The 22,178-nt window shown below is 36.2% G+C and overlaps 1 protein-coding gene across 1 annotated transcript in view; it reads left to right on the top strand.

Moving 5' to 3' along the window:
• The window catches only part of NEGR1 (neuronal growth regulator 1), an 861,650-nt gene that overhangs the window by 640,200 nt on the left and 199,272 nt on the right, over positions 1–22,178 (top strand). The window lies entirely within an intron of this gene.

Below are 22,178 nucleotides of genomic sequence, written 5' to 3'. Positions count from 1 at the left end.
AATACTGACTCTCTCTTCTATCTGTCCTGCTTCCTAAGAGTGGGTCTTAGAAACTTACAGAGGCAACATAATAGGCTGATGTATTTCTTTCAGGTTAAGTTTAGCCCAGTACAGTTGAAAAGTCAATAAAATAGGTATCCACTGCTTGACTTTGCTGCTTGACTTTACAGTATATTCCCAGTTTTAACCACCAGTTTCCAATGGTCTATCTATTTTCTATCCTGGGGTATTCCTACAGTTACTGTATCATCAATACCACCATCATCACTCAAAAGACATGTTGCCTGACACATAAAGTCTTTTCTGCCTAAAAGGTAGCATTGCCATACTATATTAATGCAATTCTATTCAATACCCTGTTGTCAAGCCTAACATCATGGGAAGAATGGAGGAGACTTCAGGTCAAGTCATGGGGAGGGCAAGGGCAAATATTTGGGGGTATGTGTCTTTTCATATTACCTTAGATCACACTAAAGAAGAGGTTGCCTACTTCATCAAGCTGACCTGTTTGCCTGAAACATAGTAGCAGTTGTCTCTATTTGAAGAGACTGGCCACACACCATATTCATGGTTTTACTCTTTTATCTGGCCTCTTTTACTTCCTTTCTTTATTTCTAACTTTTCTTAGTCATTCCTGAGTATATTTAGCCCTGCCTAAACGTCCCAATGGAAAAAATAATAATAAAATAAAATAAAATAAGTCCCAGTGATACTTACAAGCCCAATCCTAGATAAGACAGTGGCTATCTATCTGCCTGGGACTCTTGCAGCTACAGACTCTCAGAAAAAGAAATACCGAAAGAGAAGAGGGGGAAATACATTTAACTTTATAGGACAGATCTTTTATAAATTGCCTACTGTAAGCTATAATAAACATTTCTAGATTTCCCACTGCATACTAAATAATGAAGCAAGAACAATTTACTTTATTAGTTCTGGTGAATAAATGAATGAACAAATTAAACAACGAAAAACCCATGCTGCCCTAATTGATGTGTGATCTTACTACTCTTTAAAAAATATTTCATTTATACACAGATGATCTCTTTCCTTCTTATCCTCTCTTTCTCCCTTGCTTTTTTTTTCTCCCTCCCTCTCTTTCTGCCTTTCTCTCCTCACTCTCTTTCTTTCTTCACATTCACCAAATTATACTTTACCGTTCCTCTCTGTCTTTAAAAAAAAATGACCAGCTCTATAATTTACCTTTATTCCATGATTTAAACATTTCATCATTGGTTCAAATGCTTACTGTCCACCCCTGTTGCCACTCATTATTAGCAGCAGGTGCTGCTACCTGCCAGCCTACCCCAATCAATGTCTGAGTGCAACTGCTTTGGTCCCCTGACCTGCAGGCATGTTGGATATTCTGATCCTGTCTCTCACTTGTATAGGGGCTAGAAACTCTGCCAAATTATGTGATGATGACAAATGGGAACTTGGACAAAGCTATCAGGTAAATGCATTAACTCACCGTACTTCCTAAGGCCCCAAGCACATGGATCATTCTAAGGAAGAGCTTAGGGAACATAAATTAGTGAACCTCGCAGAGAAGTCCAAATGAGTGAATCTGGCGCTTCCTGTTCCAGCGAAATGTCACTCTTGTCACTTTTCAAGTAACCCCAGAATATTTGAACTATTCTTATCCCCACATTTCTACTCAGGCGGAGGCCAGTGCTGCTGAAACAGAAGCTTTTCAGCATTGAAGTATGGTGTCACGTCTGTGCTGGGTAGCATATATCACACTTGCCTGATTATGGATGACTGGTTCTGCTTACTGATGTCATCCCCACTCTGCTCATGGTCCTTCTACACCAAGTTCAAATGTGAGAAAGGATCCCCCCCAACACATTCATCCTGTGACAGTCCCGAGATTTAAGAAGTGAAATGAATGTGCTTCTCCCAAAAGTTCTGTCTTCACATTGGCCTTATTCGGTTGCAAATAAAAGTCCTATGACAGGAAGACTAATTTAAAACAATGCACAGAAGACCCATCATGCTTTCGCATGCACTTTTGTTGTTAGTATGTGGGGGGTTTTTTGGTAAGCAAAATGTGTTTATACACCAATAGCCCTGCTTTTATAAGAACTTCCTTCTTTTTTAATGTAGTTCAGAAAGCTGGAGCTTCTCAACCTTTCATTCAGCAACTGTCTCATTTTTCATGAGATACATATGTATATCAACTGTAACACACTGTCAGTGAACAGTGGTTTTCAATCAAATAGGCTGTCAGTAAAGCTGATTCACTAACAAGAAAGCTGTCAAGCTGTGGCAGCTGCTGTCTTTGCGACCCAAACAATCTGTTCTGTGCTAATGGTGACTTGTGCACTCTCATTTATTATACAGTCGTAATGAGCAGTGTCCTCAGAAACACAGTCTGAATTAGTGGATTTACATACTTTGTTGTGTGGGTTCTGCAAAATCAACACAAAATGAATTAGCAGCTGGTTTTCCACAAAGACTTTGGAGGAGCTTTTTTTGTTTCAGAAGTTTCGGTTAATTGTCCGATGGTAAGGAGTCATCCACTATGCATCCCATAAGTACCTATTGAGTTTTTACTATGTCTGGCACTCTTAAGTATTAGAACTGTAAAAAGAAGTAAGAATAATGTCTGTTATCACCCATTCTTTTCAGTCTATTAATAAAGCAGATATCGGGTCACTCCAAGTTTGAGGAGTTAGACATTGTGTTCTAGTCAGAAGTTCTCAATTTTTAGTAAATAATAAATGGCTTCTTAATTTTTCAATCTGAGGTTGAAGATGTAAGCTCTTATATATTCAGCTCTTGAAATAATTTTCTCTAGTTGATACTGAATTATTAATGAAGAACTTTATTTTTCAGGTGATTGTCTCCTTGGGAGAGTGATTTGGATTGGTGGGAATATTTAATTCCAAAGACTTAGATTTACCAACTATTTATTATGTTGTTCTATCACTTTTGTTAAGAGAAGAACTTACTATCATTAATAGGAGCCAAGATATTTCATTCATGTCGTTTGCCTGGCTTGAATCACTAGGGAGACTAGAGAAGAATGTGAGGGGGAATAATTCACTTTGACACTCTGAGACATTTTCTCCTCTGCATTGTACCTTTTGAAGCCAAGAGCATCATTTCAGTTTCAAGGGGGCTCAATGTTCCAGGCAGATTAGTGGTCTGACTCCATGAGTCTCTACAGAGCCAAATTTTGCATACCACACAGCTCTCTCTACAGCCAAGGTTTCTGCTTTCATTGCGATAGCAGTGTGGCCACAAATCATCCAAGAGAGAATCCCAAGTTGAATTGCATTTAAGACATAATCTCTTCCTGCACAAGGTAACCCCTACTGTATAAACTCTTGACCGGACAGCAGTTTGTTCACATTGCAAATATGACTTGCTCTTAGAGAGTAATAATAGAGGCTACATAGTAGGCCCGTAATTGTGGTAAGGAAAATATGACTTGTGAGGGCAGGTAATACATAAAGCTGGAATTGACCATCCCAGAAAAGAAGCAAAGCAGTTCTGCCTTGATCCATGAATGTCTGTTTGCAAAAAGACTTAGCAATCATCCTTAGGACTGCGATGAGGAAATGTGTGCTAAGACAAGTGACCTGATTTCTCTCCTTGGATAGTCTTAATTTGTTTCATGTTCTTCCGTCCCCTTCCTCCATCTCTCTACAAATATATCATGAAGACACTAGAGATGAAATGCACATCTCCATTCATGCTGCCTCTGGTACTCAGGTACATTAGTGACATGTGCTTATTGGGCCCACACCATATTAGTTGGCAGGTCACAAATGCCTGGAGCCCAAACACAAGTGAGTAATGATTGGTGACTCTGATTTTCCCCTTCACCAGCAGTGCAGTATTTGCTCTGAGTAAAGGTTTTATTTTATTTCTTTAGGGTTTTAAAATAATAGTGTCCAAGGACTATGCCTCACCTTTCAGTTTCCTACACACACACACACACACACACACACATCCATTCTTCTACCATACCATAGACCACCATACACACTAACCCACATACTACCTGAAACGGAGTCTGAGAAAATATTGACAAAATGTTTTCAGCAAGAGCAGCAAGAAAAGAAATAGGAGTACGAACCTTTGTGATGAAAAGGGGCTTTGTTGAGCCAGTCCTTTGTAGCTGCGCATTGAAGAATTGTGAAAATCCTCAGTAATTGCAACTCTTTCTTTCTGCTGATGAAAATCATAAAGCATTAACTCACCTAGTTGACAAAGCCTGTGATTGGGCATGGAGAACGGCTCTATGCCCTGTTCCGCTCCCTCCCCCCCACCGCCTATATATTCATCTTCAAATATGCATTAACATTCCATGCAAAGACGGTCTATTTTTCTGTTTACTCACACAGTACTCTGAGCACAGGCACATGTGGCAAAGGAAATGAAGGCGCATTCCCTTTGACACACTGCTACCTGCACACAAGAGGCTTCAGCTCTCATGTGAGGGTGTGAATTTGGGGTATAGCTTATTTTAACTCCTAGTATGTTTTACTCCTTCCACCTCTAATAGGTGAAATGAGGATGAGTACGGATGTGAAAAGCTAGAAGTCATTTTTCCCTCGGTATTTAGGCACTGTGGTATTATCCAGTGAAAGATTCTGAATATGGGGGTGGGGGGAGGGATTCTTAAAGTTCCAGAAAATACTAACAGCTAGCATTATGGCCACATGTGGAAACATCATGGGAAATGCCCCAGTATATTAATAATAGCTCTCTCTCTGAGAACATGGAGGGTTATTAAATGCAAAGGTTTAGCATCTCTAAGATGGTAACCTTTAAGGCTGTGATCTCAGACAACTTACCTCTCTCTGTCTCAGGTATGAAATGGAAATCGTGACAGTAGTTATAGACTTGTGAAAGTTAAATGAGTTGGCATATGAAAAGTGCTTAGAATAGTTGCTGGTATGGAATAAGTGCTCAATCTATGCTAGTTCTGGTCATGTACCTTGTCTTTCATAGGGGTAGGATATAATTGACTAATTTTTAATTTTCTGTACTCATGTACGGCTCATCTGGTTAATTGTGAGAAAATGAAGAATGACTGTTCTTATCACTGTGTAGCTTACCTCCTACTCAGAGAATCAAACATCAAACAGAAATTCTTATTTTTGAGTTCCTTTCTTGAGCTAGACACTTGCTAAATGTTTTATTTTCATAATCTAATTTTCACAGCAGCTCTACAGTGAAGGTGTTATTCCCATTTTACCAATGAGTAAACAGGATTATGGAGGTTAGGGAACTTGCTCAAAGACTCATAAAGAATTTAAAACCATTCCAAAGCTGCACTGTGCTGCCATGCTAACAGGTCCCAAGTGATCCACAAGATGAGAACACACGGGAGGGAGGGATGACGTCTTTCTGGAAGGATTTAGCTGGGCTTCAAAGAAGAAGTGGTATCTTAATTGAGATGAAAAGAATATTCTCTCATGATGAAATTAATTGAGCAGAGATAGCCATGTCCAAACTCTTTGTAGAATGATCTATGTTTATCTATATAATGAAAATGTCTGAGTCCGACAGATCTGGATTTGAATCTAATTTGTCAGCTAAGAGAACTTAGGAAGGTTACTTAATCTCTCTAACTGCAGCTTTTTCATCTCTAAGATAAAAATAAAATAGCACCAGACAATGTGGTTCTTAAGTAAGATAAAGCATTTGAGGAACTTTGTTGCTTCTGACACAGTTTATGCTTAATTTAGATTAATTATCATTATTAGTATTTGTCTGGGGTCTGTATGAGTGAGGAGAGATTGGATTTATGAGGCTTGGAGACAGTGACTTCTCTAAGTCTCTACCAACCTTATTACTCAGATGATTCCTTTTTTTCTCTCTCTCTCTTTCCTTTCATCCTCTTCCTCTTCTTACTTTTCTTCTTCTCTTACTCTCTTTCTCCTAGAGAAAGATATACATATTAAATCTCGATTAACTATATTGACACCAATTGGCTTCTTCCTTATTGTACCTTCATTACGATTATAATTACATAGCATATATAAAGTTTTATGTGGATTGTTTATGTAATTTCTATGAACAGTGAACATTTAGATTTTTCTTCTATTATTACTAGCATGCTAGCTATAGAAATCAGAATGCATAAAACCAAATTATATACCTAAAGACCGTCTTCACTCTAAAGTCTATCTTAATTAAACTAAGCACTCCTTTAATTTTATATTGGGATATTTTAATTTTGGATGATCATGTATGGTTGAACATGTAATCAAACAATAATATGGGAAAAGTCCAACTCTCTGAAATGAACAGAATTTGTTCTAGTAAATCTGTAAATGCCCTAAAGTTCTGTGATATATAAGTTACTTAATGAATATTTGTTTCTAAAAAAACTTGGAACTTGACACTATGTAATACTGTGCTGGCGTATTTGTTGGTTTAGACATATGCTTATGATGGGGAGGGCATATCAAAGCAGTTCACATCAATGGGATGTGTTGAGATTCATACACTCTATTACTAGCACCCATGACTTTGGGAAATGTAAAAACTTTTTTTTTTTCACTCTCTGTCATAAAAAGGGAGACCTGGAACAAATCTCTGTTGGTACTCCTCATATCATGTGATAAATATCTCCTTATTCACCCTACTCCTGTACCCCACATAAATGCTTGTAAGGACCTGTATTCATGTTTACTCCACATCTTTCCCTGACCTCAAAGAACTGGGCTACTATAGAAAGAGGATCTTGAGTATATATAAAAGATCACTAAAGAGCTCTAAGCATATAAATACTACCCAGCTTATTGCTGAATAGAACACATATTTTATGTTTGTTGACAAAGTCTCCATAACATTCAGTTAAGAAAATAACCATTTTTGTATTTTTTTAAAATGACAAACAATATGGTAGCAACTCAAAATAGTATAGACATTCTATAAAATCGGATACAAATATATTGTGCATGTCTGGAAAGTATTTTTTGATGCTGTCTCTTAGAAAACATTAAAATCTGATAGAATCTTATGGAATCTTCCCTCAAAATAGAGAAGCTTGCTTTTTGATGAAAATGATTCAGTGCTATTTCCTGTCAATCCATCATTCCAGGATAAATCTAACCTTAACAGTAATTCTAATCTCCCATAGTTTCACTCCCCACAGGGAAGTCTATTTACCTTTGCCTTTCAAAAAAAAAAAATATTTCCACCATTTTGATAATAAAAATAAAAACTAAAAGATCTAGAAAGGAAATGGTTTAGTAAAGACTAGAAAGGTATGAAATATACATAGAAGAACTTCTAGATCATTAATTTCCCTGAAGCCAATTGGAAATAGAAATTATTTTCTTTGTCTCTTGAATTTTTTTATTTCTTCTATTACATAGTTTCTCTTTTGACAAAACTAAAAATAATCATTCTCAGAACTTACCGTAATACATGTTAAACAAAATATTTAGTTGTTTCCAGGTCTACTGTAATACTATCACTCTGAGAATTTCTATTCAGAAAATATTTAATGGGTATGAATAATTCATCTATATTTGTATAATACAGATCATTATACATACATGAGAAAGATTAAGACACTTTTAAGATACCAGTTACTTTATTTTTTTAATTTAATTTAATATAATTTATTTATTTACTTGAGAGAGAGACAGAGAGAACACAAGCGGGGGCGGGGGAGGGGAAGGGCAGAGGGAGAGGGACAAGCAGACACCCCACTGAATGGGGAGCTTGATATGGGGCTCAATCCCAGGACCCTGAGATCATGACCTGAGCCAAAGTCAGATGCTTAACTGACTGAGCCACCCAGGCACCCCACCAATTACTTCTATCTTTGATTTAGTTTGTCTTCAAGTGTTTGTTTGCTTTTATACAATTTTATTTTTCTTGGGGCAAGAACATAAAATATTTCTTGGTAATCAATATACTATTTGAGTAGCACGACTTAGACATTATGAAGGATTCTTAAAGTGCATTGGTTTTGTTTTGTTTTGTTTTTAATTTTTATTGTTATGTTAATCACCATACATTACATCATTAGTTTTTGATTTAGTGTTCCATGATTCATTGTTTGTGCATAACACCCAGTGCTCCATGCAGAACGTGCCCTCTTTAATACCCATCACCAGGCTAACCCATTCTCCCTCTTAAAGTGCATTGTAAAGAAGTAGGAGACACCAGTTTTTTAAAAGCTCTTAGTTCTGCAATTTCTTGTCTTCCCATGACAGTAATTTGCACCTTTGCACAGGTGGCTCAAACATTCATACCCAGGCCAGCCTTCTCTGGACCCTAGATCTTTTCTACCCATCTCTTCATCTGATATTGATGCTTATGTTTCAAGAGCATCTCAAATTTAGTATGATCCCAAATTGAACTTAGGATTCATATCCTTCGATCATCAACCCATTTGCATTATTTTCTGCTGTCATGATCATCCATCCAATTGTGCTAGCCAAAACCCCAGGAGTAATTTTTAACATCCCCATCTTCCTCTCTCCTCATATCCAATCTATAACTAAAACTATCCATTTTCCCTCTCAAAGAATTTTCTTAAATCCTTTCTCATTTTGCATCCCTACCACTGGAAATCTACTTCTGTACCTTGACTTTGATTACTATAATATGTTTCTTACTGTTTTCTTCCATCCTTTCTGTCTCTCCTCCAATATTAGATTCACCCCACAGCCAAAATGATAATTTGTTTTATTTTTTTGAAGGGGGAATAGGAGAGGTGCTTGTTTTGTTTTGGGCTAGTAATAACTAAGGATATCTCCCCTTTGTGAAACCCTGACTGAGAGCAGTTAAAACCAGACATCCTTTTCTCCTATATATATCACTGTCTTTAGGCTTTTAGTATGCCACATTCCCCCTTAAGATCTATTTGGACTGGCTCTACCATTTAATTAGTCTGGATTCCTTTTCTTTTTTTTTTTTTTTTTTCCTCTTTCCATCCATCCATTGCCCCTCCATTATGATTGAAACAAGTATTTTGTATCCTTCCATTTTTTCCTTAACTTCCTGAGCAAACCTGATCCCTTATTACTGCCCAGGCCTTCTTAAAACTGCCTTTTTAAAAGGCAGCAGTGTTATTGAATTGTTTCTCTACCTCCATCCAGAAAAATAGAATATTCTCTTTATAATAAGGGTTCCGGTTCCTTTTTATATATAGATAAAATCTAAGATTCTTCTCTGAATAAAGTCATAATTTGGATCTCAGCAATCAAAAGCCATTTCCTAAGCCTGTGTAATTAATAAGTTCAGACTCAACTTGAGACAATAGTGGGAAATGACTCTTAAGGACCTGTGGACAAGTCTTGTGTTTCCAAGCTTAGCCCCTTCAGAGTCTCTTTCAGTCCTGCCATAAATTCAAAACATAAAAGAGAAACGAAATTTGGGGCAGCTGAACTAGCACTTTCTACCTATTTGGGAATTCAGGTTCTTTGCCGTTAAAAGGATCTGGCCTTTCACCTTGTATACCTGGCTGAAAATCACTAGAAGTATGGAAGATCCCACCCATCTACATAACCAGGCTATTTGTGCCAGTAGAGTTCAAAGTTAAGCCAGCTTGGCTGGTGCCTTCCAAGGCCCCCTAGTAATGTCTGTGTTTGCCATAGTTGGACTCGTATATTGCTCTAACATTTTGCAGGCCACCCACTGGGCCCACCTGCTCTTTGCTTTAATTCAGGCATGGTCCTCCTACTTACTCAGGCCACTCCTATTAAAAATGACTCCATTTCTATATAATATTTCTGATTGTATCATAAGCAGACCTGTATCATAAAAGTCATTCTCCCAGGACATGGATCCAGGATAAAGACCCACAAGCTAATATGAACATCCCATATGACCCACACCAAGAACCTAAGTCTGCATTTTTGGGCAGAGCACTTCAAAGACAACCACACAACTATTAAAAATTACCCACAGAGTACCTATAATTCCAAGTCCAAAATAGCTTGGCCCCTCCAAAAACTTCTTTCTCTGAATGCTTATTTTGCTCTTTGAATCCATCCTCTTGTCTATTTCTCAAGGTTTCTGGCCCAGTACACCAGCTTGTAACGCTCCAAGAAGTGAACTTATCTTCCACTTATAGATAGAACTGGAAAATCATAGACCTATCCACACGGGCTGCCTGCTTTTGGAAAGCTCCTTCATGGAGTTACTGAGCAGAATATTTATGTCCTGCTAAGAGACAGCTACCCCGGGGTGAAAAGAAAGAAGTGTCCATCTGGAATAATCATTGCTCTTCTACACTTGCAAATTTCAGTTGTTCTTTTTTTTTTAAAGATTTTATTTATTTATTTGTCAGAGAGAGAGAGAGAGCACAAGCAGGGGAAGCAGCAGGCAGAGGGAGAAGTAGGCTCCCCACTGAGCAGGGAGCGACATGGGACCATGACCTGAGCTGAAGGCAGACGCTTAACTGACCGAGCCACCAGGCACCCCTGTTCTTTCTTCTTTGAGTAGGAGTGAGCATGTGGGTAGAAAAAACCAAATATATTAAATCAAAATCCTTCCTTGGAGAATGAACATTTCTTCCCAATTTGCAATTGAGTTAATCCCTCCCTTAGGACCTTCCATTCCTCTTGAAACTTCCATACTTCAGCCCTTGACTACTAAATTGAACTGAGCCAATTTTCACAATTTTATTTTTTTTATTTCTTTGACTATTTTTTTATTATGTTATGTTAATCACCATACATTACATCATTAGTTTTTGATGTAGTGTTTAGACTCAAATTCCTCCAGTACACCTTACCTGCAATATAATCACACAAGATTCAACTTGCACCATAGAAAAATTGCCAACAATACAAGTAATGGGCCTTTGAAATCACTCAGTAAAAGTTAGAAGTGTAAACATTAGATCATTGACTGCCAAGGGACTTTAATATATATTTATTAAAGAGATGACAAAGAATTTCTGTGGCATCCACCAGTGACAGGGAACTCCAGGTGTCAAAATGGCACTTCCAGCCTTCTTTTTTGGGTGTTTGTGTGTTGTTCTATTTGAGGAATCTCCAAAGTCGACATCTTTTTTAAGACTGAAAAAATAAGATGAGAAAGAACAATAAAAAGACACATTGCTTTACATAGATTTAAGTCGTTAATCTTTAGCAGAAAGACGCAAATTGTCTTAACCAAACAGGAGATTGGTAGTGACAATAGACTTGTCAGAGAGCATAGGTGTACCATCACTGGAGGCAGAACTGAATGGCTCTTGAATGAGAGTTTGATACTCGTTGCAACTGTCTCTCACACTCTACTTTTATTCCAAGTTCGTGTGTGGGATATTGGTGGCAGCTCCTGGCAATGGCAGCACTTGGAGTCTGTCCGGTTTAGTTCATTTTGTTTCCCCCATGAGCATCACTGGGTAGGTTACTGGAGAGCTCCTCGTGTTAACATTTCATTTCTCGACCAGGGGCATGTTGGATGAAATGCATGGATGACAAAAATATGGGTGATAAACAGGAAGCATTTTTATTGACTCTAGTATGGCCATATTACCACAAATAATATACAATTTGTCCCAAGCTCAATTTCAAAGAAATTTAAGATTTTAGAATTAAATCTTGTTAGAAATACTTTAAAAGAGGTATGTGGTTACGTTTATTTATTAACAAAATATCTTATTAATTAATTCATGAAATTAAATAAATTTCAGAGAATCTTACCATGAAAATATTTAATGGATTGGTAGGAAGTTTCACCTATCAGTTCATTATGTTCCCCTCTTAGACACAGCCTACTAACTGGAAAGTAATCTTGAAAAAGCTTTCCCATAAGTCAATAGACTATACAGTAGGCAAACTATAATTCACTCATCTATTCTCTCAGATTACAAAGATTTATTATGTGTAAGGCATAGTTCTAGCTGCTAAGGCCATAACATAGTATCTGACATGCAATAAATACTCAATAAATATTTGCTATTTACAGAAAAAAAAGTAACTAAGGAATAAATTCTACCTTAGAGACTACAATGTACTAAAGGAGATAATAGCATTACTTTTTAAGTAATGATACACTATATTACTACATAGCTGTATGTATATTTTTCTGTATATAGTTGTATATTATAATTTGCATAAAATAATATAATGACTTTATTATTAATACTTATAGAAATTCAATGATATCAATTAATATAATTTGATATAAATTAATATTTATATATTAATTTAGTGTCATACAAGTCTATAGATGATTGTTTTCATAACAGTAATTCAAAGACTGAACCAGCAATTCCAGTACACAGTAAACAATGGGATGGTATATGAGATGATTATATCTATATCCTAAGTGGTCAACTGATAACAAATTAATGGTTTTTACTTAAAAAATCTATGCAAATGTATAGATATATACTTATGTACCTATATATAAATGAATATCTAATACATGTATGCCTACATAATTATATATGTACATACATACATACCACATTTATTAGTGGATAAATGATACTGGACGAGTTCAAGAAGATGAATGTTAGCTACCTACATTGCTCTGCAAAATAAACAATCACTTTGAATCAGGGTGGCAGGAACATTTGTGTGATAGCGCCTCACAGGTTCAAATTTTCAAATGCTCATTATATGCCAGGCCTTCCTTGTACCCTTTCTTCATATACAACCTCTTTATTGAATTGCCACAAGTTTTTGAGGTAGATTGTGTCATCCCTGTATTACAGAGGAAGGAATTAAAGTTTTAAAATGTTGTATTTGCCCAGCATCCCACAACTAGTAACTGGTCTTAAGCTAAGATTCTAAATGAATTCTTCATACAGAGCTCTTAACTGCTACACTGTATAAAGGAATTTTTCAGATAAAAACCTCCTCACTAATTCTTGTCTAACCTTTGTCTTTCCTACCCTCCTTTGTTCTTTGAAAGTAAATATTACATGGGTTAGGAATAAGACTATCTAGAGTCCAAAAATACAGACTTCATCTGATAAAGTTATAATTTCATTCACATTCAAGTTCTTGTTATTTTTATTTCCCTCTAAGTGAATGTGAATTTTTACAAGAAAACCTTATTATCATCCTAATTATCAATTAACATGTATTGATTGCCCACTTGATACAGAGCCCTGTGCTAAATTTCAAGGATGGGAAATTGATCTGGAGCTGTTGTGTTGTTGTTTTTTTTTTAATAAGAACAATTTGGCAAAGAATTAACATCTAAGACTTGCGGAGATGCATTTTGCCAAATGGGAAGAGAAATTCTTGTTGATAGAAGACAGTATTGTTCATGTTTACAAAATGTGAAAATTATTATTTTTTAAATGCATACCTTTACATTTAGGATGTGTATGAGCTGACATCTCAGAGAAACCACTTAGCTTTACCTACCGTAGCAGAAAGCTTCTAATCATCTGATATTGGGCTCTCTGATGAGATGTCTTATCAGGCCTAAAATCTTTTAAATAATTAAGAAAAATAATAATACTTAACTTTAACATTTTGAAATGAGCTTGTCTAGCAATGAAATAAGCTAAGAAAACTAAAAATAAAATTTGATGAAAATCAGCAAAAAGCAAAATTTGGGCACTGCTCTTTGTCATTTACAATTAATTCCACACAAATATTTGTTTAATCAGACAATGTGGTTAATCACCAAGGTGAAAATGAAAGTTACCAACACTAAATGCTGGTATAAAAGTTAATAAATTCAGTTCATAATCATTATGCACATGCTAGTTATAATAATTTACTGTCCATACCAAATCTTTATAAGCATTGTAATTAAATATAAAATGCACATTAGAATTATAATGAGTAATTAGGGCAACATAACTAATATGCATGAAAGTCCCAAAGCTCATTAAAATGTTAAAAGACAAAACCTGCTCTACCTAGTGTTTTTGCATATTTTCCATAGCTAAATGAATGCTAGTAGAGTCTATGCATTGTTTTACCATTTTTGGTTTTTATGAATTATGCATTTAAAATGCCCTGGAAACATTTGGTTCAGTTACCAAAAGCAGACTTATTTCCATTTTGGAAGAAACAGAGCTAAATCACACCACACAAACCACACACACACACACACACACACACCACAAAACACACTGAAATAGTTTTATTTGATGCTATTATGAAGCCACCTCATAGGATTACGTGAGTAAGAAAATCATAAAAACCATGATGGACCATTATTTCATGGGGCACATAGTGGAACACACTGGAAAGAGCTTGAAGATAATAGACTCAATGGGGAGCATTATCTTGACCAGTCTTTACACTTTTTACAGTATAATCATACTTGCCTCCAACTGTGAATTTCCATTTTAAAAAATGGTGAACTCAAATTCAGACAGAAATACTAAACTGAGCATTTAGCCAAAATGACAAAGAAGCAGCACATATTACTACTTCTTTTTTTTTTTTATAAAAATCTTTTTTTTTTTTAAAGGTTTTATTTATTTATCTGAGAGAGAGAATGGGAGACAGAGAGCATGAGAGGGGGAGGGTCAGAGGGAGAAGCAGACTCCCTGCTGAGCAGGGAGCCCGATGTGGGACTCAATCCCAGGACTCCAGGATCATGACCTGAGCCGAAGGCAGTCGCTTAACCAACTGAGCCACCCAGGTGCCCCCACATATTACTACTTCTAACATTGTTCTGAAAACCATCTACCCTGTGTCTTTTATAAACAAACACATAAACAGTTTCCAGTATGCCCAGTATACACAGGTATATGTATATATATATATATATATATATATATATATATATATATATATATATACACACACACACACACACACACACACATCAACTTTCTATCTTATACAATAGTCCCCTTTTATCTGCAGTTTCACTTTCCAGGGTTTCAGTTACCCATGGTCAACCATGGTCTGGAAGTACAATATCCTCCTTCTGACATGTGATCAGAAGGTCTTAGTACCCTAACACTGATCACATTACCTACATCATTCACCTCACTTCATCTCATCACATAGGCACTTTATCATCTTACATCATTACAGGAAGAATAATGGTGAGTATAGTATGGTAAGATATTTTGAGAGATATTTTATTCTAGTATATCATTATAATTGTTCTATTTTATTATGAAGTATTGTCATTAATCCTTTACTCTGCTTAATTCTTAAACTTTATCATAGGTATATATGTATGGGAAAAACATAGTCTATGTCGGTTTTATACTATCCAAGATTTCAGGCATCCACTGGAGGTTGTGAAATGTGAATAAGGAGGGACTGTACTCAGATCTTGCAACTTACACACAAAGTAAATAAGTTGTTTGGATTCATATATATGTTTCAGATTCAACTAATAACAAAGATTTCTAGTTAAAATAAATACTCCTTTCCTTAGCAGGCATATCCATTTATTTGATCAAAATAGAGCACTTTATGTCTAGAATGTACAACGTTTTTAGAGAAATTATTAGCTTTAGTTTAAATATTAGGTGAAATACGCCCAGAAATTCTGCTATTTCCATATCTCTCCCCACTAAAAATTAATTTATTAAAGAAATTCTTTAAGAAATGTACATTATTAGGAAATGCCATTGATATCAACATTTGGCCATATAGTATGAATGTCTTTAAGTATCACTTATGTATTACATGAACCTAATAAAGCCATTAACACTGAATGTAACTCATTAGAATTTAACTGTATTAAGTTGAAAAAGCCTGGAGTATAAATTTTAGCAAGATCATAGAATCACAGTGTTTTATAGAGTTCATTCATTCATCACATTCATTTCTTCAACGAACGTTTGAAGTGTCTGCCATTTTCCTCATACTGGGCGAGGCCTTCCTTAGAGAAACAAAAGTTTATGACACATTATTAGCCGGTTCCTAATTTCACTAGAGCCCTGAGCTTCTCTGAGAACCATTTTAATATATCCTTGACCAATAGCACTGAGTAAATTAATGAATAAGAGAAGAGACAATGACTCAGAATAAATATTGAATCCGCAGATGTCATATGAACATGGAAAAATATCTTCCAATTCTCAAATGCATCTCATTTATGGAAGCTGAAGAAGTAGGGAGTCTTCCTAGGGTGGGTCCTCATATCGACCTTTCTGGGTGCTCTAATAACACCTTCCTGACATGCTACTTTTCCACAGTACTTGGTTTGCATAGTACTTGCTATCCTTTTGGTTCCCATGGCAGTTCTGTTCTCTGCGGTAGATCTTCCGTCAGATATCCCTCACATTAAATCGCTCTGAAATCCACAATTCATTTCAGACACTCCATTTCCTTAGCAGAAGATGAAACAAATTTCCTTTTCAAGGCAGACCCATGGAGCTCTCTTTGGCTTTGGTATGGAAGAGACTTTGAGCCTGAATGTCTTTGGAAAATTCTACCTACGAGTAATGGTCTGGATAATTCCTTGGCAAAATTATCTCCCATCCCCCTCCAAATGTACGTAGAATATTTCCTGGCCCCACTGATGACAGACTTGACTATATGACTGCTTTGACTAATTGGCATTACAGATATGGCATAGAGTAAGACACATGAGTGAGAAATCAATAGTGATACCTGTCACTAAGTTGTAGTGGTTATTTCTTACATGGTATTATTGTGGCAATGGCTAAGTAAAACAGAGAATAAGCCTAAAGCTTATCTGTGATTGCTTTCTGAACTAAAGTATATCAGGGGATGTGATAGACATACTGCTTGAATTTTTTCTACAACTCAGCACCCATCTATATTGTATTTTAGTGCTGAGTTATATAGTGTTACATGTGATACTGTTAATACATAAAAATGAAACACTAAAATTAACCATTTAATTTCAGATGATTTATTATAAATCGTATCTAAGTACTCTAAGGAATACATTAAATTTAATTACATATATAATATAGCACATATTTATATATATACTATAGAAGTATATAAAACATTTATTATATATTAAAAATATATTATATATATCCACACATAGATATATATTAATCTAATTCAGTATGAAGGGATGAAAAAACATAAGGTATTATTATAGAGCAAAACTTACCAAAAACACTAAGGTGATATATTTGCAGACCTTGAATTATTTATTTTATAGGCAGATAATATTAGAGATTTTAAACAAATGATAATGCTACAGAAATTTTCTACTCAGCAGAGAAATGACACTATGACATCTGCCTTGGCTTACATCAAGATATGCCATATTTTTGTAACAGAGAATTGAATGGTTGTTTTAGTTTTTATTCATTCAACAGCAATAATATATCTTGTATTTTTTATTGAGTGCCTACTATGTTCCAGGCACTAGTCTAGGATGTATCGTTGAACAAAACAAAACTGTTTCCTCATGGATTGTACTTTCCAGGGAGGGAAAAGAGACAATGAGCAAATAAAAAAGTAAACATATACTATGTCAGATGGAAATTGTTGGTACAGAGAACAATGAGGATGTCTAAGAAAGGAGTTGTAAGGTAAGGGAATAGATGTATTATTTTATATAGAGGGACAGGGAAGTCCTCTTCAATATGGTGAAATTGGAGCACAAACTGGAGGCAATGTGGATGCAAGCAAGAAATGAAGACATCTGAAGGTTGAGTATTTCAACCTGAGGAAGTACCAAGTTATAAAGAACCTCAAGTAGGGACATTCGTGGTATATGTTCCATGAATATCAGGAAGTTCATTGTGGCCAGAGAAGATTCAGCAAGAAAGATAGTGAACAGAAATGTGGCCAGAGAGAAGGCAGGAGAGTCCGATGGTTTACGGTTTTGTGGACCACTGTAATGAATTTGACTTGTATTCCGAATGAAAGGGGAAGCCAGGGCGTGGTTGTATAGTAGCAAGAATGAGGATTTGAGGGCGCCTGGGTGGCTCAGATGGTTGAGCATCTGCCTTCAGCTCAGGTCATGATCCCAGGGTCCTGGGATCGAGCCCCGCATCGGGTTCCCTGCTCAGCGGCGAGCCTGCTTCTCCCTCTCATCTCTCTCTCTGTCTCTTCTGAATAAATAAATAAAATCTTTAAAAAAAAAAAAAAGAATGAGGATTTGACTTGTTTTTTTAATAGATTCTTTTTTTTTTTTTTAAGATTTTATTTATTCATGAGAGAGAGAGAGAGAGAGGCAGAGGGAGAAGCAGACTTCCCGCGGAGCAGGGAGCCCGATGCGGGACTCGATCCCAGGACTCTGGGGTCATGACCTGAGCCGAAGGCAGATGCTTAACCATCTGAGCCACCCAGGCGCCCAGGATTTGACTCGTTTTAATAGAAACACTATGGCTGCTATATTGAGTATGACCAATAGCGCTGAGTAAATTAATGGAGAGCAAGGGCAGAAGTAGGGGGACCTGTTAGGAAACTTCAATATTTCAAGCCAGAGGTCATGCTGGCTTGCACTAGCATGATAGCTATGCGGTGGTAAGGAGTGATAAGATGCATTTTAAAGACAGAATCTACAAGATTACAGTCTCTCAAGACTTGGAAATGTTTTGTAATGACATTGATGAAATGGCAATAGTAACTGTTCATCAAATGCACAGATAAGTTTTGCAGGATGAGAGCAATAAATAGTGAGGAATCTAGCGATTTTGACATAAGAGGCAGTAAATAAGACTGAGATTATAAGGAGGGTATCAGCTGCATTTTAGGCATATATATATATTTCTGAGCAGAAGAGGGAAGAGCCTAAACATTTTCTCTAATAATTTATTTATGTGCTACTCTTGCTGACACGGAATTTCTTATTTGTCTGTCAGACTTTCCCTTTCCTGACACACCCTTCAGTTGTCAAATTACTTTTGCTGTTAGGCAGAATTTTCTCCTACCAAGTCTTATTTAATCATTTTAGAGAGGATGACATATTTTCGCTTGTTAAACATTCTTAGTTTCAGATACACCTGTACTATTGTTTCTGAAAATTACAGTTTTTCTGCCATCCCTCCTCCCACATCTTTTTGTTTCTCTAAGATACATTATTTGTAGGTAAATGGCTCTCCTACTTTATGTCTCCTTATTCTTTGGCTCTTAGTTACTACTTACTGTGTTTGCTCTATCTAGCGTTCTTTCTCCATAAACAGAAGTATCTAAAACTGTGTTTTTCAGATGGGAAGAAAAATTACCTCTCAATTCTACAACCAGTATCACTTCCTGCTCTGTTGTTTTTCTCCTTGTTCATAAGTTCAGAGCAAGTTGATGGATAAAGCACATCTGTTTCACAGTCATGACCTCTGTTACTTTACTCTCTGAACCATATAGAAATTCTGTAACAGTACAAACTCCAGGATGCAGGTCTGAGCACACAGCTGATTGCCACCTCAAAATAAATGGAGAGGTAGAAGTGGTTCAGTTTAGGAACCTCTGCATATAGTTTTGAAAAATGTCATTCATTTAACACATTTCCTATAGTCTTGCTAGACTTCTAACATTTACCCTCATGCATTTGAGGGCAGTGGAGCAAGAAGAAAAGGTAGTTTTACAACTATATTTCTATAATATAATTTTTTTTCTTAATTTCCCTTTTTTTCCCCCTAGCTACTGAAAGCTTTCTTTTCTCTTCCTCCAAGAGGAAAGTAATGTGTTTGGAAAGTAATTCTTTGGAATATATTAGCAATATGAATTATTCATCTTTCAGAATTAAATAATTTTAATAACTGAATTTTAATCAACTTTTTAACTGTGCTATTTTAAGATTATTGAAGCCACAGAAACAAGAATAATAAACCATTTAGTCAACTAAGAAATCTGATTCAGTGATTGATCTGCAGAGGGCAGAAGCCATACCAGCCCAAGGCTCCCTGGTGCCTTTGGGTTTACTAGTAGATCCTTGGAGGAAACTGGCCCTGAAGTCAGAGGGAAACTTGATCTGGTGAGAATTAGCCTGAGGAAAAATTCCACCAATGTTTTCCCCATCTATTACCAAGTACATCTTTATTGGTATCATTTTTTACATTGATTGACTGCAAAAAAGTCTTAAATTTATACGTCTAGTTTATTTGTATTCTCACAGATCGATTCTATTCTTTGAAAATGTACCATGACTTAAAACATAACAATAAACATAATAGAAGCTTAAACAACATATCTTGACTGATTAATATAGCTAGAAGATTTTCCCCATGAGAAAAAGATTCACAAGAATATTTTCATGTTTTACAAGCAATCTAAAGAGAGCATCTGAACCTCTTCTAATCTTTATTTTGGAGGGATTCATTAAGCAATAATTTTTATATCAGGAAATTCATAATCACTTCAACATGAAAAGAATGCATGCAAACATTTAGGGACTCGGAAAGTTTATACTGATGTGCAACTTGTGTTGCAAGATCATACGGGCTGAGAATAGAGATGCCTTTGGAGAGTCCCAGCTTCAAAATTCTTACAAACTTGTCCACTGTATCCAAGTCAATCACATTCAGCTATAATTTCAGCATGACTGACAACAGAGAAGAGATCAAATCATGAATAAAGTCTAAAGAAAGAAAGTTTGGTGAACAACTAGGAAAACAGTGAACCATTTAATTCCTATTGATACAGCTGGTGGCCCAATAAATCTGACATTTTACAGTGGATGCATCACTGAAGTGAGCATTGCTGACTATAAGGGGACAGCTACTTCAAGCTGTAATTTTATTACTGCTGACCCTTGCCAAAAGCATGATATGAATGAATTCTGCCTAAGCACCAACAAACTCCTCATTATATATATAATCCTTTAATTCCTTACTGTTCTTTTTTTTTTAATTTTTTTTTTTAAGATTTTATTTATTTGCGAGAGAGAGAATGAGAGACAGAGAGCATGAGAGGGGGGAGGGTCAGAGGGAGAAGCAGACTCCCTGCTGAGCAGGGAGCCCGATGTGGGACTCGATCCCGGGACTCCAGGATCATGACCCGAGCCAAAGGCAGTCGCTTAACCAACGGAGCCACCCAGGCGCCCTCCTTACTGTTCTTTTATCTACTTCTTCATGAGTCACAGATAACCCAACCATCCATCCTTCAATGGCCTCTAACAGATGTACACTCATAATCAAGACACTATCTGATCATTCACACCACAATATAAATGACTAATGAAAGCTTAAGTATATTTAACCTCCTTGAAAGATTTAAATATTATAATAGCATTACACCATGAGTTTAGGAAAAGAATCCTTTATGTTGTAGTTTTAAACAATGCACAGATATTTCTTTGAGTGTTTAGGGGGACAGTGCAAGGACCTTCACCAATGCCCCTAAAGTCAGATTTACTATGCAGTTATATATCTTAGCTCTGGATTTTTTTACAAAATATTTGGCTTTTTATGCTCCTGTGCAAACATAAGGGTATCAGAGATCACAGCTTAGTACACTAAGATGGATATTGAGCCTTTAATAAAACCACTGAAGTCAATTTCATGTGAAATTCATGTGAATTTAATGTGAAATTCCACTTTTCATTGTCTTCCATGTGAAAGAGAAAATGATCTCATCATAAGCTTAACTGAATCGATACATTGATCTTTTATATGCCCTAACACATAAAGAATGTCCACAATTGCATATCTTTCTAGAAAGAACACCTTTGTGTTCCATACACTTTTGATGTTCTATCACATTATTGAACCCAAGCCTCTTACTTTTTGGTCATTGAGAAATTAGACAAGGTCTACCACAATGTCTTTCAGAGAAGATTTTTTTGGTTAACTACGATTAAAAAGCAGGGTATGGATGGAATTCTGGGAAAGTAAGAAATGATACTGGTGCAGCTTTTATTTATTTATTTTTATTTTTTATTTTTTTTAAAGATTTTATTTATTTATATGACAGAGAGACACAGCGAGAGAGGGAACACAAGCAGGGGGAGTGGGAGAGGGAGAAGCAGGCTTCCCGCGGGGCAGGGAGCCCGACGCGGGGCTCGATCCCAGGACCCCGGGATCACGACCCGAGCCGAAGGCAGACGCTCAACGACTGAGCCACCCAGGCGCCCCTGGTACAGCTTTTAATTAAATTAATCACATGCTTGCCATACCAAGACAGTGAATTTTTAAAAAATCAGTTCCTTTTCTATCCGTATCTTATCATGATCTCATGTTCTTAAAAGGGAGCATAACTGTGATATCCTATTCACTAGTAATAATACCTGTTTAATAATAGCTAATGTTTTTATTGGCTGCTAATTCAGTGCGAAGCACTAAGGTAGCACTTTTCATAAAGTTTGTTTTTGTTTTTGTTTTTAATTCCAGTGTAGCTAATATATAATGTTATATTAGTTTCAGATGTACAATA

The sequence above is a fragment of the Neomonachus schauinslandi genome, chromosome 4 (genome assembly GCF_002201575.2).
Source record: "Neomonachus schauinslandi chromosome 4, ASM220157v2, whole genome shotgun sequence".
In the NCBI taxonomy this organism is placed as follows: Eukaryota; Metazoa; Chordata; class Mammalia; order Carnivora; family Phocidae; genus Neomonachus; species Neomonachus schauinslandi.
Note: the sequence above shows the minus strand (reverse complement) of the source record. Positions and strands in the feature narration are given on the sequence as shown.